General features: G+C 42.3%; 1 protein-coding gene across 6 annotated transcripts in view; it reads right to left on the bottom strand.

The window, feature by feature from the left end:
• Positions 1 to 11,577, bottom strand: part of USP54 (ubiquitin specific peptidase 54) — a 149,762-nt gene extending 138,185 nt beyond the window's left edge. For 4 of the 6 annotated variants that reach the window (XM_061180628.1, XM_061180661.1, XM_061180652.1 and 1 more), the window contains exon 1: positions 11,174 to 11,261. The gene's annotated coding sequence lies outside the window, so the exon portion shown is untranslated. Of the gene's footprint in view, positions 1 to 5,512; positions 5,558 to 8,060; positions 8,111 to 11,173; positions 11,262 to 11,552 lie in introns of those variants that run through there. The other 2 variants (XM_061180637.1, XM_061180646.1) reach the window with 2 other exon arrangements.
• Positions 11,578 to 15,158: the final 3,581 nt, after the last annotated feature.

Below are 15,158 nucleotides of genomic sequence, written 5' to 3'. Positions count from 1 at the left end.
GTGGTCCAGTGGTTAAGATTCCGTGCTTTCACTGCAGGGGGCGCAGGTTTGATCCCTGCTTGGGAAGTTCCTCATGCTGCGTGGTGTGGACAAAGCCACTTGCCTACATAGCCAAACTGAAATAAGGAAAACTCTGAAAGAGTAACAGAAAATTTAAAATATTTTTATACATACAACAATCCTACAAATATTCATGTATGTGTCTGATATAAACCATCAATAAAAAAAGAGAAATACAGTAATTCACAAATTTACTATATGGCACCATCCCCAAAACAAAAATAAATAGAATTTGGATAGCCTTTTCTATAGATGTATTCTCTGGGGGGAAAGACTGAAAAGTGAACCTCAAACTGAATTCTACTTTCCCACTAATTCTCATTAAACGTAAAAAAATATGTTCATATTTTTAACATTGATAGACCAACTTAAAAACTTTAGTGAAGATGTGATCAAGTTGGTGACTGGTTTGGCATTAACGTGGACATTAGAATTTATTTTCAGTATTATTTATTCTGGGAGCAATGGTATTTTACTAGCAGCTAAATCTCTCTTTAAGTACTTCATATGATTTTCCTAACTCCATACCCAGCCATTCCTACTCTTCCCAATGTTCAGCAATTTCTCCAGAACATTTTCCTTGTCAGCTTCTGCCCTCTCTTACCTTTCAGTTGATGCTTTCACTTGCAGGCACACCCAGACCTTAACAGGACAGGGAATTTACCAGCAGCTATCAGCAATGGAAAGGTTCTGGAACAGGATGGGGAGTTATGTGTGTGACCAGCAATTCACGGATTTTTCTCTGCCTTCTATACTTGGCCATTTTGACACAGCCTTTAAGGCAAATACCCACCCTACCTTGGTAGCTCTGCCTATTCCTCTCAAGTGCTGTCCAACAGAACTTTCTGCACTAATGGAAATGTTCAATATCTGCACTGCGCTGTTCAATATAGCAGACACATGTGACTACTGTGTACTTGAAATGTGGCTGGTATGACTGAGGAACTGAATTTTTATTTAATTTTAATAGCCACATGTGGCTAGTGGCTTCCATATTGAACAGCACAGCTAGTCTAGATTCCTGCAGAGACTAAAGCTATTGCTCTAATGTCAAACCCCTTGGCTAGTGACCAGCCACCCAGCCACGATCCTGCTAGCCCTGTCTCCTAGAAGATGTTCCTTGTATCCCCCAGCTTGGTGAGAGGGTCCTACAGTGAATAAATGAATCATCTGGAGCCACAGAGTGACTACCTGTCTAATATTCTATAGCTCCTACCATCTCAACCCCTACTGCTTTGAGTTGGAGTTACCACCTTCCTTTAGATACTGCACATTAGATCACTGCTTCTCAGACTTTAAGGTGTATATGAATCACCTGGGGATCTTGTTAAAATGCACATTCCAATTCTGCATTTCTAACATGCTTCTAGGTGCTTGGTACCTAACCTATGTGGTACTAACCCTAGGTTCTTGGTTCTCCTAGCCCCTAATCTGACTGGTGTTACTGATGGTTCAGCAGCAAACATATGAATTCAGACCTCCTAAGTAATAGTATGCTTTTCATTGATCAAATATTTGCACCATGTAATGAAGCTGCACAGCAGTATCAATTTTGAGCAGTAGATGATGTTATTTGATGTGATATACCATTTTTTAAGCATACTATTTTACAGAGGAGGCTATGACAATGAGCTAAAGATCACAATTCTAATAAGTGAACAACTAGAATGGGAACCAAGGTTTGTTTGGTTCCAAAGCCCACATTCTTTCTGCTATGCCAACCTCCCCCTCAATGCTAAACTCAGGAATGTCCACATGTCAGGATTTCCCTTCAGAAGCGAGCTGTGAAGGAACATCGCTCCTAAAGAGTTATCTTTCTTCCCCAGGTATAACAGTAATCAGAAAAACCAGCTTCTTCCATATGTATGATTAAATATCAGACATTATTATTTATATATTCTACTGTGTATTTTCAACCTGATCAATTTTATTCAGCTATTGTCTCCCCAAATTTAAATTCAACTCCTTTAACTCAGATGACACATCACTATAAATAAGGTTAAAAGAGTTTCTGAATTTTCTAATCAAATCTCATTTGAACCCAGAAGTGAGCTATTTTCCTCTATTTTTTTTTATTAATTCATTTTATTTTATTTTATTTTTGGCTGTGTTGGGTCTTTGTTGCTGCACACGGGCTTTCTCTAGTTGTGGCGAGCGGGGGCTACTATTTGCTGCAGTGCACGGGCTTCTCATTGTGGTGGCTTCTCTTGTTGGGAGCACGGGCTCTAGGCACGCGGGCTTCAGTAGTTGTGGCACACGGGCTCAGTAGTTGTGGCTCACAGGCTCTAGAGCGCAGGCTCAGTAGTTGTGGCACATGGGCTTAGTTGCTCCGCGGTATGTGGGATCTTCCCGGACCAGGGCTCGAACCCGTGTCCCCTGCATTGGCAGGCGGATTCTTAACCACTGCGCCACCAGGGAAGCCCCTTTTCCTCTATTTTTAATTCATAGTTTTATTCACCAGACTTGGTTTGAATAATTCTAACCCTCTTAGAATTTTCCTATTGTCAAGATAACTTTGAAGCATCGCAGTAGCCCATTCTAGTGTTTTACCCATTGATGGTCAAAAGGTTTCCTATAAAAACAAAGAGCAAACTAAAAAACATTGCAAGTTATATAATAAATGATTAATATTTTTACCACAAAGAGCTATAAAACATGTCAAAATAAGAAAAAAATTGCATACACCAAAATGAAAATTGGCAAAGACATGAAGAGCTGAAAAAGATAACTATCTTGAAAATCCAAAAGAATCAAATGAAAAACCATTTAAATCATTTTTAAAAAAGATTTACTACGTTATCCAATTCAAGATCAACATAGAAGTATCAATAGCTTTCCTATATGCCAGCAATAACCAATTTTTTATATGTCATGAGGTAGAAGATCCCAATTGCCATATCAACTTTAAATAACCATAAAATAACTAGAAAAGTAGACATGTTCAAGACCACTATCAAGAGAACTATAAACTTTCCTAAAGGATTTTTTTTAAACCGAAATAAAGAGAATACACTGTTTCTAAATGGAAAGTCTCAACATTGTAAATTCATGGGTGTACAAATTCACCCATAAAGTAATTTATTTGTTGCAATCAATCCCAATTACATTCCCAACAGAATCTTTGTTTGTAACAAAACCTGAAAGACTGCTTCTAAAAGAAAAAAAAAAAATCTGTTCTTATATATATTCTAAGACTGAGGGGGACCTGACCTTCAGCAATAATTAAAACCGGGTGGTATTGGGAATTCCCTGGTTAGGACTCTGCACTCTCACTGCCAGGGCCCAGGTTCGGTCCCTGGTCGGGAAATTAGATCCTGCAAGCCTCCTGGCACGGCCACAAAAAACAAAACAAAACAAAAAAGCCTGGGTGGGGCTTCCCTGGTGGCACAGTGGTTAAGAATCCGCCTGCCAATGCAAGGGACACGCATTCAAGCCCCGGTCCAGGAAGATCCCACATGCCGCGGAGCAACTAAGCCCATGTGCCACAGCTGCTGATCCTGCACTCTAGAGCCTGCAAGCTACAACTACTGAGCCCGCGTGCCACAACTACTGAAGCCCACATGCCTAGAGCCCGTGTTCCGCCACCGCAATGAGAAGCCCGCGCACCGCAACAAAAAGTAGTCCCCGCTCACCGCAACTACAGAAAGCCCGCGTGCAGCAACGAAGACCCAACGCAGCCAAAAATAAATAAACAAATAAATAAATTTTTAGAAAAAAGAAAACAACCCAGTTAAAAAATATGCAAAGAACAGAATAAGCAATTTCACAGAAAGAAATGTAAACAGCCAATAAAGAAACAAAAAGATGTTCAAACTCACAAGTAATCTGGAGACTATAAATTAAAATTTTTAAATTTACCCATTATATTAGTAAAAATGTACAAGACTGATATCAAGTATCAGAGGCAACTTCATAAACTGCTGATGGAATAAAGAATGGTACATAGACTGTAGGGCAAATTGGCTGTATCTTTCAAAATTAGGAACATGTATACCTTTTTTTTTTTTTTAATTTTATTTATTTATTTATTTATGGCTGTGGTGGGTCTTCGTTTCTGTGCTAAGGCTTTCTCTAGTTGTGGCAAGCGGGGGCCACTCTTCATCGCGGTGCGCGGGCCTCTCACTACCGCGGCCTCTCTTGTTGCGGAGCACAGGCTCCAAACGCGCAGGCTCAGTAATTGTGGCTCACGGGCCTAGTTGCTCCGCGGCATGTGGGATCTTCCCAGACCAGGGCTCGAACCCGTGTCCCCTGCATTGGCAAGCAGATTCTCAACCACTGCGCCACCAGGGAAGCCCTAGAAACATCTATACCTTTTAAACAACAGTTCTAGGCACCTACTCTAGAGTTATTCTAGGACATTTGCACAAGAGACAAGAATAAAGGATGTTCATTTCAGTGTTGCTGATAACTGCAAAAATCTGAGAAAACTTAAATGTCCATAGAAAAAGAAACAAATAAATTACAGACATTCAAACTGAAATACAATCAGCTGTTAAAAAGTGTGTACTGGGGCTTCACTGGTGGCGCAGTGGTTGAGAATCTGCCTGCTAATGCAGGGGACACGGGTTCGAGCCCTGGTCTGGGAAGATCCCGCATGCCGCGGAGCAACTAGGCCTGTGAGCCACAACTACTGAGCCTGCGCGTCTGGAGCCTGTGCTCCGCAACAAGAGAGGCCGCGATAGTTAAGAGGCCCGCGCACCGCGATGAAGAGTGGTCCCCGCTTGCCACAACTAGAGAAAGCCCTCGCACAGAAACGAAGACCCAACACAGCCAAAAATAAATACAAAAATAAATAAATAAATAAATAAATAAAAATTGTCAGCTGTGATGCTGATGGAGAGCTCTAAACCTCATCCCGAGCTTGGGATGATGTTAAAAATAAAAAAAAAAAAGTGTGTACTGACAGGATGAGATCTTAAAAGCATATTGCTAAGTTAAAAAAAAAAAAAGAACTACAGGAAAAAAAATTATCATTCCACTGACTTAAAAAAGATATAAATAGACATAGAAATTATAAATAGAAATTACATATATTGCAGGAAAAAGAACTGGAAGAAAATTCACCAAACAGGATAGTTCTAGAAGAGGAAGCTTTGCTTCTTAGCCTCTACATAAAGAATTATTTTTTTAAAGAATGTATTCTTTTTTTCTCTTTCTTCAAATTAAGTATACAATTTAAACATTTGTAAGATTTTTAAATGTTTTTAAAGACAGGGGCTTCCCTGGTGGCGCAGTCGTTAAGAATCCGCCTACCAATGCAGGCGACATGGGTTCGACCCCTGGCCCAGGAAGATCCCACGTGCCACGGAGCAACTAAGCCCGTGCACCACAACTACTGAGCCCACGTGCCACAACTACTGAAGCCCGCATTCCTAGAGCCTGTGCTCCGCAACAAGAGAAGCCACGACAATGAGAAGGCTGTACACTGCAACGAAGAGTAGCCCCTACTCACCGCAACTAGAGAAAGCCCACGTGCAGCAACGAAGACCCAATGCAGCTAAAAATAAAAACAAATAAACTAATTAATTTAAAAAATCTTAAAAAAAAATTAAATAATAAAAAAGACAGAGAAGTCAACAAAAAATAGTTTTAATTTGCAGTTTCCAGATTATGTGAGTTTGAGGATCTTTTTCTTTCTTTCTTTTTTTAATTGAAGTAGCTATTTTACAAAGTTGTGCTAGTTTCAGGTATACAGCAAAGTGATTCAGAGATAGATAGATAGGTAGAGAGATAGATAGATAGATCAAATTGTTTTTCAGATTCTTTTCCATTATAGGTTATTCCAAGATATTGAATACAGTTCCCTGTGCTATACAGTAGGTCCTTGTTGGTTATCTATTTTATGTATGGGAACTTCCCTGGTGGTGCAGTGATTGAGAGTCCGCCTGCCAATGCAGGGGACACGGGTTCAAGCCCTGGCCCGGGAAGCTCCCACATGCTGCGGAGCGACTAAGCCCGTGTGCCACAACTGCTGAGCCTGCGCTCTGGAGCCTGTGAGCCACAACTACTGAAGCCTGCACGCCTGGAGCCCATGCTCTGCAACAAGAGAGGCCACCGCAAGAAGAGGCCCGCGCACCGCAACGAGGAGTGGCCCCCGCTCGCCGCAACTAGGGAAAGCCCATGCGCAGCAAAAAAGACCCAACGCAGCCAAAAATAAATAAATAAAATAAATAAAAAAGAAAAAAAAAGTCTAAAAAAAAAAAAAAGAATCCGCCTGCCAATGCAGGCGACACGGGTTTGATCCCTGGTCCAGGAAGATCCCACATGCCAAGGAACAACTAAGCCCGTGCGCCACAACTACTGAGCCTGCGCTCTAGAGCCCGTGAGCCACAACTACTGAGCCCACGTGCCACAACTACTGAAGCCCGCGCGCCTAGAGCCTGTGCTCCATAACAAAGAGAAGCCACCGCAATGAGAAGCCTGCACACTGCAACAAAGAGTAGCCCCCGCTCACCGCAACTAGAGAAAGCCCGCACACAGCAATGAAGACCCAACACAGCCAAAAAAATAATAATAATATTTTATATATAGTACTGTGTATCTGTTAATCCCAAACTTCCCCTCCCTCCTCTTTTGGTAACCATAAGTTTGTTTTCTATGCCTGTCAGTCTGTTTTTTATTTCTTTATTGGCTGTTTGTATTTCTCTCTGTGAAACTGCTTATTCTATTCTTTGCCTAATAAAAAATAATAAATACAGGAAAATGTTCAACTTCACAGGTAATCAAAGAGATGGAAATCTAAAATGAGATATCACTTTTCAGCTACCATGTAAATTGTTTTTGGTTTGATCAATGTCTGTTTACTATTGCTAATACAAATGCTGAGAAAGTAACACTTTCTCCCAGTGGACAGAATCTTTCCAGAGGCTGTGAGTATCAAAGTAGAAGAAAAGGTCTCCAGGCTCTCCTGTAGTGGGTAGAGTTAAAGAAAGCTTTTAGACCATTATCCTCTTTACACATCATCAACTGCTTTCAGTTTTCAACCCTTCTGGAGAAGTTCCCATTCTCACCGCTCAAGGCTCTTCCTGTCATCTCACTCTCTTGCTCTAAACCTTTCTTGGAAAAATGTCTCAATGTCTCAAAAATAACTCACATTAAAACATGGGCACACAGCCCACTTAGTTAAAAGGTGTTAGAAAACATTGGAATCTCATTCACACCCCCGTGCTATTCCAGGTAAAATCTATACCGATGAGGGATTGATGCAGAAAGTCAACTCAATGAAAAACAATCACTGACTCACCGTCAAATCTGCATGTAATTCTTAAGAATACCTGCGACATTGCATTAAATGACTTTGGGCAAGTCATTTAAAAGTTCTCAGTTTCGGGGCTTCCCTGGTGGCGCAGTGGTTGAGAATCTGCCTGCCAATGCAGGGGACACGGGTTCGAGCCCTGGTCTGGGAAGATCCCGCATGCCGCGGAGCAACTAGGCCCGTGAGCCACAATTACTGAGCCTGCGCGTTTGGAGCCTGTGCTCCGCAACAAGAGAGGCCGCGATGGTGAGAGGCCCGCGCACCGCAATGAAGAGTGGCCCCCACTTGCCACAACTAGAGAAAGCCCTCGCACAGAAACGAAGACCCAGCACAGCCATAAATAAATATATAAATAATTGAAAATTAAAAAAAAAAAAAGTTCTCAGTTTCCTCAATATAAAAGGAAGATATAAAATTTGAATTTCAACCAGAAAATCAGATTTTGGACTTTGGAATATAGAGTTTTAAAAACCTGAAAGCAAATATACAAAAAAATTAAAATAAAATAAAAATTTAAAAAAATGCAGTAGACAAAAATTTTTACCTAAATCCCTTAGTCTGCTGTAATAACATTTGCCCTGTATATGAATATAGATAACCATTTCCACTGTTAAAATGATCACTTTCTGGAAGCTTACAGATGTTAACAATTGCTTATTATAGCTATTTTCCCAAGCATAGCAACCAATACAATCATATACAACATGAATATGGTAATGTACTCAATTCTCTGTACAATACAAACCTCATATTCGGCATCATGCTACTATTCAAATTAGTTCCTCATATGTAGTGTCAATATTTGAGGGAGAAAAATCTATGAATAAAGAGACAGAGAGATTGAATTCTGATCTTCTGACCAATTCCACGTTCAATGACTGGCCCCCTACCCTATTCCAAGGCCCCCTTACTGCAAAAGAAAGGAATCTTGCTTAGATTACCAGTCACATATATTTCCAACTCCAATCCCTAATCTGCCATTTACTAGCTCTATGATCCTCGGCAACTTCTTGAATTTTTTAAGCTTCAGTTTTCTTATGTTTAAAATTGAAGTATTAGTACCAGCTGACTAGCAGAGTGTTGTGAAGATAAAATGAGATAATTAGGGGTGTGGGGGGATAAATAAATAAAATGAAATTATGTGCCTAGGCCATTAATAATCAATCAATGAATGTTAGCATTTATGCTTATTATTATTATTGTTTACTTAAGAATGTTCAAGGGCTTCCATGGTGGTGCAGTGGTTAAGAATCCGCCTGCCAATGCAGGGGACACGGGTTCGGGCCCGGGTCCGGGACGATCCCACATACCGTGGAGCAACTAAGCCCGTGCGCCACAACTACTGAGCCTGCACTCTAGAGCCCGCAAGCCACAACTACTGAAGCCCACGCGCTTAGAGCCCGAGCTCTGCAACAAGAGAAGCCACCGCAATGAGAAGCCCGCGCACCACAACGAAGAGTAGCCCCCGCTCGCCGCAACTAGAGAAAAGCCCACGCGCAGCAACAAAGACCCAACACAGCCAAAAATAAAATAAATAAAAATTAAAAAAAAAAGAATCTGCCTGCCAATGCAGGGGACACGGGTTGGAGCCCTGGTCCAGGAAGATACCACATGCTGTGGAGCAACTAATCCCATGCGCCACAACTACTGAGCCTGCACTCTAGAGCCCGCGAACCACAACTACTGAAGCCTGTGCGCCTAGAGCCCATGCTCCGCAACAAGAGAAGCCACCGCAATGAAAAGCCCGCGCACCGCAATGAAGAGTAGCCCCCGCTCGCTGCAACTACAGAAAGCCCGCGCGCAGCAACAAAGACCCACTGCAGCCAAAAATAAATAAATAAAATAAATAAATTTTAAAAAATAATAATAATGTTCAGTGATATTTAAGAGTACTTTAAAAACACTATTAAATTATGAACTGATCTGTGAATTTTCTCCTCAAGCTTCCATTCTAATTGTATCTCTTCTGAGAAACGTAATGTGTTTTATTGATGCAGCATAGTTTAGAATTTAATATTTTGTAATTTTTAAAATAATTTCTTCCATTTTAGTCTTGTCAACTACTATGTAAACTCCTCAGGGCCAGAACCTTGTTTCATAAGCCTGTGTTCACATATATATTGTGTTTACTACAATGTAATGATTTGTTACTCTATTTCTCTCCCTTCCTAGGCTCTGAGCAATTCCAAGGCAAAGAGCAAGGCTTACTTACATTTGTTTCCTGGAGACTTAGTAATCAGACACAAAATAGGTCTCAATAAACGTTTGTTGAAGGGATAAATGAATGAATTAATCTTTTTTCCCCCCTGCAATGCCTTACACAGTACTCTACACATAATAGGAACTCAGTAAAGCTCCTTAATGGATTCATGGAGAAATCTTTTGGACTCAACCACATAAAGCTTTATCTTGCCTCAGAAAAGCATTTTGACTTTAAAGGTTAGCTACTAACATTACAAATTAAAAGTTTTAGTCTAACATATATCAAATAAATAGATTCAGTGACTAACCACATCAAGGCTAGCTCTGGAAGGATTAAAATCCACTATTGTAATTAATGAATTTGTGAACCTCAACATGGAGAAAGCCAGTTACATAATCAAAAGAGAGGTTATCAAGGATCGAACCCGCACCCCCTGCAATGGAAGCCTGGAGTCTTAACCACTGGACCACCAGGAAAGTCCCTGTTTTTCTTTAATTAACAATAATCTTTTGATGTTCCTACTACCTGGTTTCTTGCAAAAACTCCTATATATCCTGGCTCCTCCCTTACGTCTTCAGAGCAGTCCCTCAGAGTCATCTGAGAGGCTGTCTTCCAGGCTTAAGTCCTCAGCAAGGCCATCAAATAAAACGTTAATTCTCAAAAAAAAATAAATTAATAAAAAGAGAGGTTATGCCTTTGCAAATTTATACCTACAAAAGATAGTGAGAAATAATTATCAGAAAGCTTGTATCTGTATATTGAAATGAACAAATTATTTTTTATGCCTGAATTGATGCCACTGTTTTCACTAGAAATAAGAGTTAACAGCAAAGTGATCCAAACCTGCCTCTAGAAAACAGACCTTGAGACTCAGAGAGTAAATGTTTTGCCTCTCAGTGATTTTTAACTCCCGGAAGACTCCTTTTATTTCCAGATTGACGGATATTCAAAACTCTTTCTGTCTCCTAAAAATAAAACTTCATCCATTTCTTAAAAGGCAAACAACCTGAATAGACACACTTTCGGAACACTAGGTTTTATATTCAAGTAACTAAAACTATCCCTAGTGTTCAGCCTTGTGCTGCTGCAGTAGAAACACTTTTCTTAGCTTTTAAATTACATTCGTGGAAGGTTTAAATGTCGTACTGTACATTCTTTCACTGTATGATCTAAACTGATTTTACACCGCATATATAATTTCATAAGTACACCGTAAAGGAATTCTACACTTGAATGAATCTGGAAAGAAACATAAACTTAGCACACACCCCCTTCTTCCAACTCGATACGCACATCTTAGTTTTTTTTTCTCAAGAATTTCTCTCTCCCGCCCCCATCCCACACTTTATTTCAGAGCAGCATCATTCATTATCCCACTCACCACCACCGAAAGAACCTTTCCAACTAATACTATTTCACCAGGACCCTCCTTTCACATCTCAGAGTCCGTGGGGGATTTCTTTGGAAGGGGGGGGGCGGTGAAGTTCCGGCACGCCACCATTCCCGCCATGTCCTATAGGACCCAGGTCCTAGCGCGCAGTCCCCGACCAGCCTCAGGCGGACCCCAGGAAACTGCGAAGGTCTGACACCGCACCCCCCATCTCCGCCAGGTCAAAGCAAACCGGGCCCAACCTCTAGGCTCCCACTTAACGTACCCTCCTCCTCGCTGTACCCCATTTCTTCCCACTTACTCCTCGGTGTAGCCCGGTCTCTTTACCCAATTCTGAGTCCCCATAACCATCTTGTTCCCAACACGAACACCGTTTTTACACTCCGGGCCCTGCCCCTTGAACCCTTCTACACCCCGGTCCCTCCCCCTGGACCTCCCACCAGCTTCAACCCTCACAGCGTGCCCTAGTGCAGACCCGCGCCCTGTCCCTATAGCCACTGGACCCGGGTCCTATCCCACACGTCACACTCGGACCCATTTCTCCCGCGACCCGACCTTCCCCACTCCCCCCCCAAGCGCTACCACACCCCCCCAACCCAGCACCCTGTTACCTCCGGCCCCGCCCCCCTGAGTGTCGCACTCACCGCTTCTGCCGCCGCATCATTAACCGCCGCGGCTGCTATAGCTACAGGGAGCCAAGGCAACCAGCTCTCGCGACACTTTCCTCAGCTACGCCGAGAACGGCCGGGAAGAGTCTTTCGCAAGAAAGTAAATGAGTCAGGGTCGAGACGGCTAAGTATATCTCGCGATAGTATTGTGTAAAATGGCGGCCGCAAGGCGCTTAAAGGGTGGCCTGGAAAGGTCTGGAGGTGGGCGAGGGCGGGGAAGGATATTGAACTGGCAGGAGAGTCGGAAAACTATTGTAGGCAGGACGCAGGACGGTCTGGGATGGGGGAAGTTAGTATGACGAACCCTACACCGGAATAACTTGAGGTATGGGGCTGTCTTTTCCCAGGCCTCAAACTTAAAGCAGTGTCGCCTTGGCTGAGGTTCAGTCTTCCTGGCATTTTCCTTATGCATGCAGAGTAGAGATGGAGGGAGTAAGCCAGAAATTGACCTTTCCATGTCCTACTTAACCTTCCTTCAGGAAACTTTGATTCGTTCTTCCCCTACTTTGGTTTGTGAATGGTTTTTGACTTAACAGAAATATTTATGTTTATACACTGGTGCCCCGCCCTCTTCAATTTGCCCAGCGAAACTAGGAAATCAAAGTTTTGTTGTTGTTCTTGTTTTTAGTCGAACATAAGCACAGATGTTTGGCCTTGGCTGTGGAAGGGGGCCGCATTGGTTTGTGATTTGAACTTTGCAGTTCTTGCTTGCCACCCTGTGGGCACATCCTTACTTGGTGACTCTCTCAACACTTAGTTGTAAGGGCTTTCTCTCTGCTCTCAGAAAGCTGTAAATGCAGACTGACTGAGTAGGATCTGGAACAGACGACGGACATGTTAGGGGAAACACTGACTGAAGCTGCCCACCCTGGCCAGGCAAGATAGTAGCCACTTGCGTGAGTCATCTTACAACAGGAGGTCCTGGTAAGGAACGAGGAACTAACAAGCTACCACCAACTGGTAGAATTCGGGAAAGGTCAAAAGGAGAGAGGAGACACCAGTCCATATGTCCTACCAACATCCCAGAATCCTCACTGGAATCTATTTTGTCTGAGCAGTGTGCACACCACATTTTAATAAGGGTAGGAAGGACCCTGAGTCAGAATGATTGGCCAGAGACAACCCGGAAAGTAACCCCGTTCCCATAAAACCCAAGACTGCAAGCCACATGGCAGAGCAGTTCTCCTGGGTTCCCTTACCCTGCTGCTATCTGCCTGGGCACCTCTTCCCAATAGTCTCTTGCTTTGTCAGCACGTGTGTCTCCTCGGACAATTCATTTCTGAGTGTTAGACAGCAGCCCACCCTCAGGCCCTGGAAGGGGTCCCCCTTACTGCAACAGCTATATAAAGAACGTTGTTCAGTGAGAGTAAAACAGAGGGGAACAAATAAGGGAATAAAAATAATAAATGGAGAATTCAGTTTCTTCTTCCCAATCCCCTGAATACCTCTCATAGTCTAGACCAGTGCTGTCCGGTAGAAACATACTGTGAGCCACATCATGCAATTTAAAATTTGTAGTAGCCCCTTTTTTTTTTAAAGTAAGAAAAATGAAATTTAGTTATTCACTTAACCCAACGTATTCAAAATATTTCAACATGTAATCAATATTTTGAAATTTTTTAAAATTTTTATTGGGGGTATAGTTGATTTACAGTGTGTTAGTTTCTGGTGTACAGCAATTTTTTTAATATTTTGAAATTATTAATGAGATATTTTACATTCTTTTTTCATAGTGAGTCTTCAAAATCCATTGTTTATATTTACAGAGCATCTTAATTTAGCCTAGGCAAATTTTAAGAGCTTAATAGCCACATGTGGCTAGTGACTGCAGTATTAGACAGCAAAGCTCTAGACCCTATACCAGGGAATGCATTATCTGGGTGACCTTAGGGGCATAGTATTATGGGCATGTGGTTTATGTAAAAGAAACCCTTGAAGTTGCTAACTCAAACGGCTGCAGAGTCTAGGTGGGTAACAATAAAAGAGACCTGATGTAAAACAATAGGTGGTAGTGGGGACTTGTGCCCACTGAAGAGTGCAAGTGAAACAGGAGGAAAGGGGGCAGGGCACAACCTTTGAAAGAATGACACAGCCTAAGGATGGGACATAAACTGATTAGAACCAAATGGGTCCAAGATGGCGGAGAAGTCAACTTCCACTAGACCTTGAGGCTTAGTATACGCTCACTGTAACACATCAGCAAGCTAAATGACACACCCAAAGGCACCATGACAGTGGCGGTGCCCACTGTCAAAAAGTGGGCGGTGGCCCAATTCCTGGAAATTCCCACCCCTTCCCGAAATAGCTGGAATACTCCTCCCACTCATTAGCCTATGAAATTACCCACCCATATAAAAACTGACAACCCCATACCCTGGCGGCCTTTCTCACCTTCTGAGATGGCCCACACTCTGTGGAGTGTGTTTCTCTCTAAATAAATCCACTTCTTACCTACCACTTTGTCTCGCACTGAATTCTTTCTGCGATGAGACATCAAGAACCTGAGCTTCATTAAGTCCTGAAACCAGGTGTGTGATCTCATTTGGAAGACTGTGGGTTTTGGTGGGGTTCTGGCATGGGTGTTCAAGCCCCAATCTGAAGTGCATGGTTTCACAAGCTTCTATCTAAAAGGGAGCTTTCCTGCAGCCATTATGGAAAACAGTATGGAGATTCCTCAAAAAATTAAAAACAGAATTTCCATATGATCCAGCAATTCCAATCCTCAGTATTTATCTGAAGAAAACAAAAATGTTAACTAGAAAAGATATACGATAGGCACCACTATGTTCCTTACAGCATTATTTACAGTAGCCAAGATGTAGAAGCAACCAAAGTGCCCATCAGTAGATAAATGGATAAAGAATGTGGTATATATTTACAAGATTTCAGATATTCTGAGGTTGGAAAAATGAAGTTTCTAGGTTTTCAGAGCTGTTGACTATTAGACCCTGAACTTTTTTTTACCCCAGCTTTAAGGGTAGGCATTTAATAATTATTTTATAGTTGGGAAATCTCTTTGTCACATGAATGTTGTTATTTGCTTTTGTACATCTGATGCCTGATATATAGTACCTAGTATATAGTAGGCACTCAATAAACATTTGTTGAAGGAATATAGTCCTTAATTTTTGGGGAGGGCTCACAGACTTTTTTTTTTTTTTTTGGTTGTGTTGGGTTTTCGTTGCTGCACGCGGGCTTTCTCTAGTTGCAGCGAGCGGGGTCTACGCTCCGTTGCGATGGGCGGGCTTCTCATTATGGTGGTTTCTCTTGTTGTGGAGCACGGGCTCTAGGTGCTTGGGCTTCAGTGGTTGTGGCGCGTGGGCTCAGTAGTTGTGGTGCACAGGCTTAGTTGCTCCACTGTATGTGGGACCTTCCTGGACCAGGGCTCGAACCTGTGTCCCCTGCATTGACAGGTGGAGTCTTAACCACCGCGCCACCAGGGAAGCCCGGGCTCACAGACTTTTAAACATGAGAATCTCATAAAAGCTATGAACTCTTGTCCACATCCTGTCTGTGCCCTGCCCATATTCCCTCAGCCTATCCTAGAGTTCACTACAGCTTTGGTAGACAAATTCTATACAA

Source organism: Eubalaena glacialis, chromosome 1, assembly GCF_028564815.1.
Source record: "Eubalaena glacialis isolate mEubGla1 chromosome 1, mEubGla1.1.hap2.+ XY, whole genome shotgun sequence".
Lineage (NCBI taxonomy): Eukaryota > Metazoa > Chordata > Mammalia > Artiodactyla > Balaenidae > Eubalaena > Eubalaena glacialis.
This window is presented reverse-complemented; position numbering and strand designations above follow the sequence as displayed.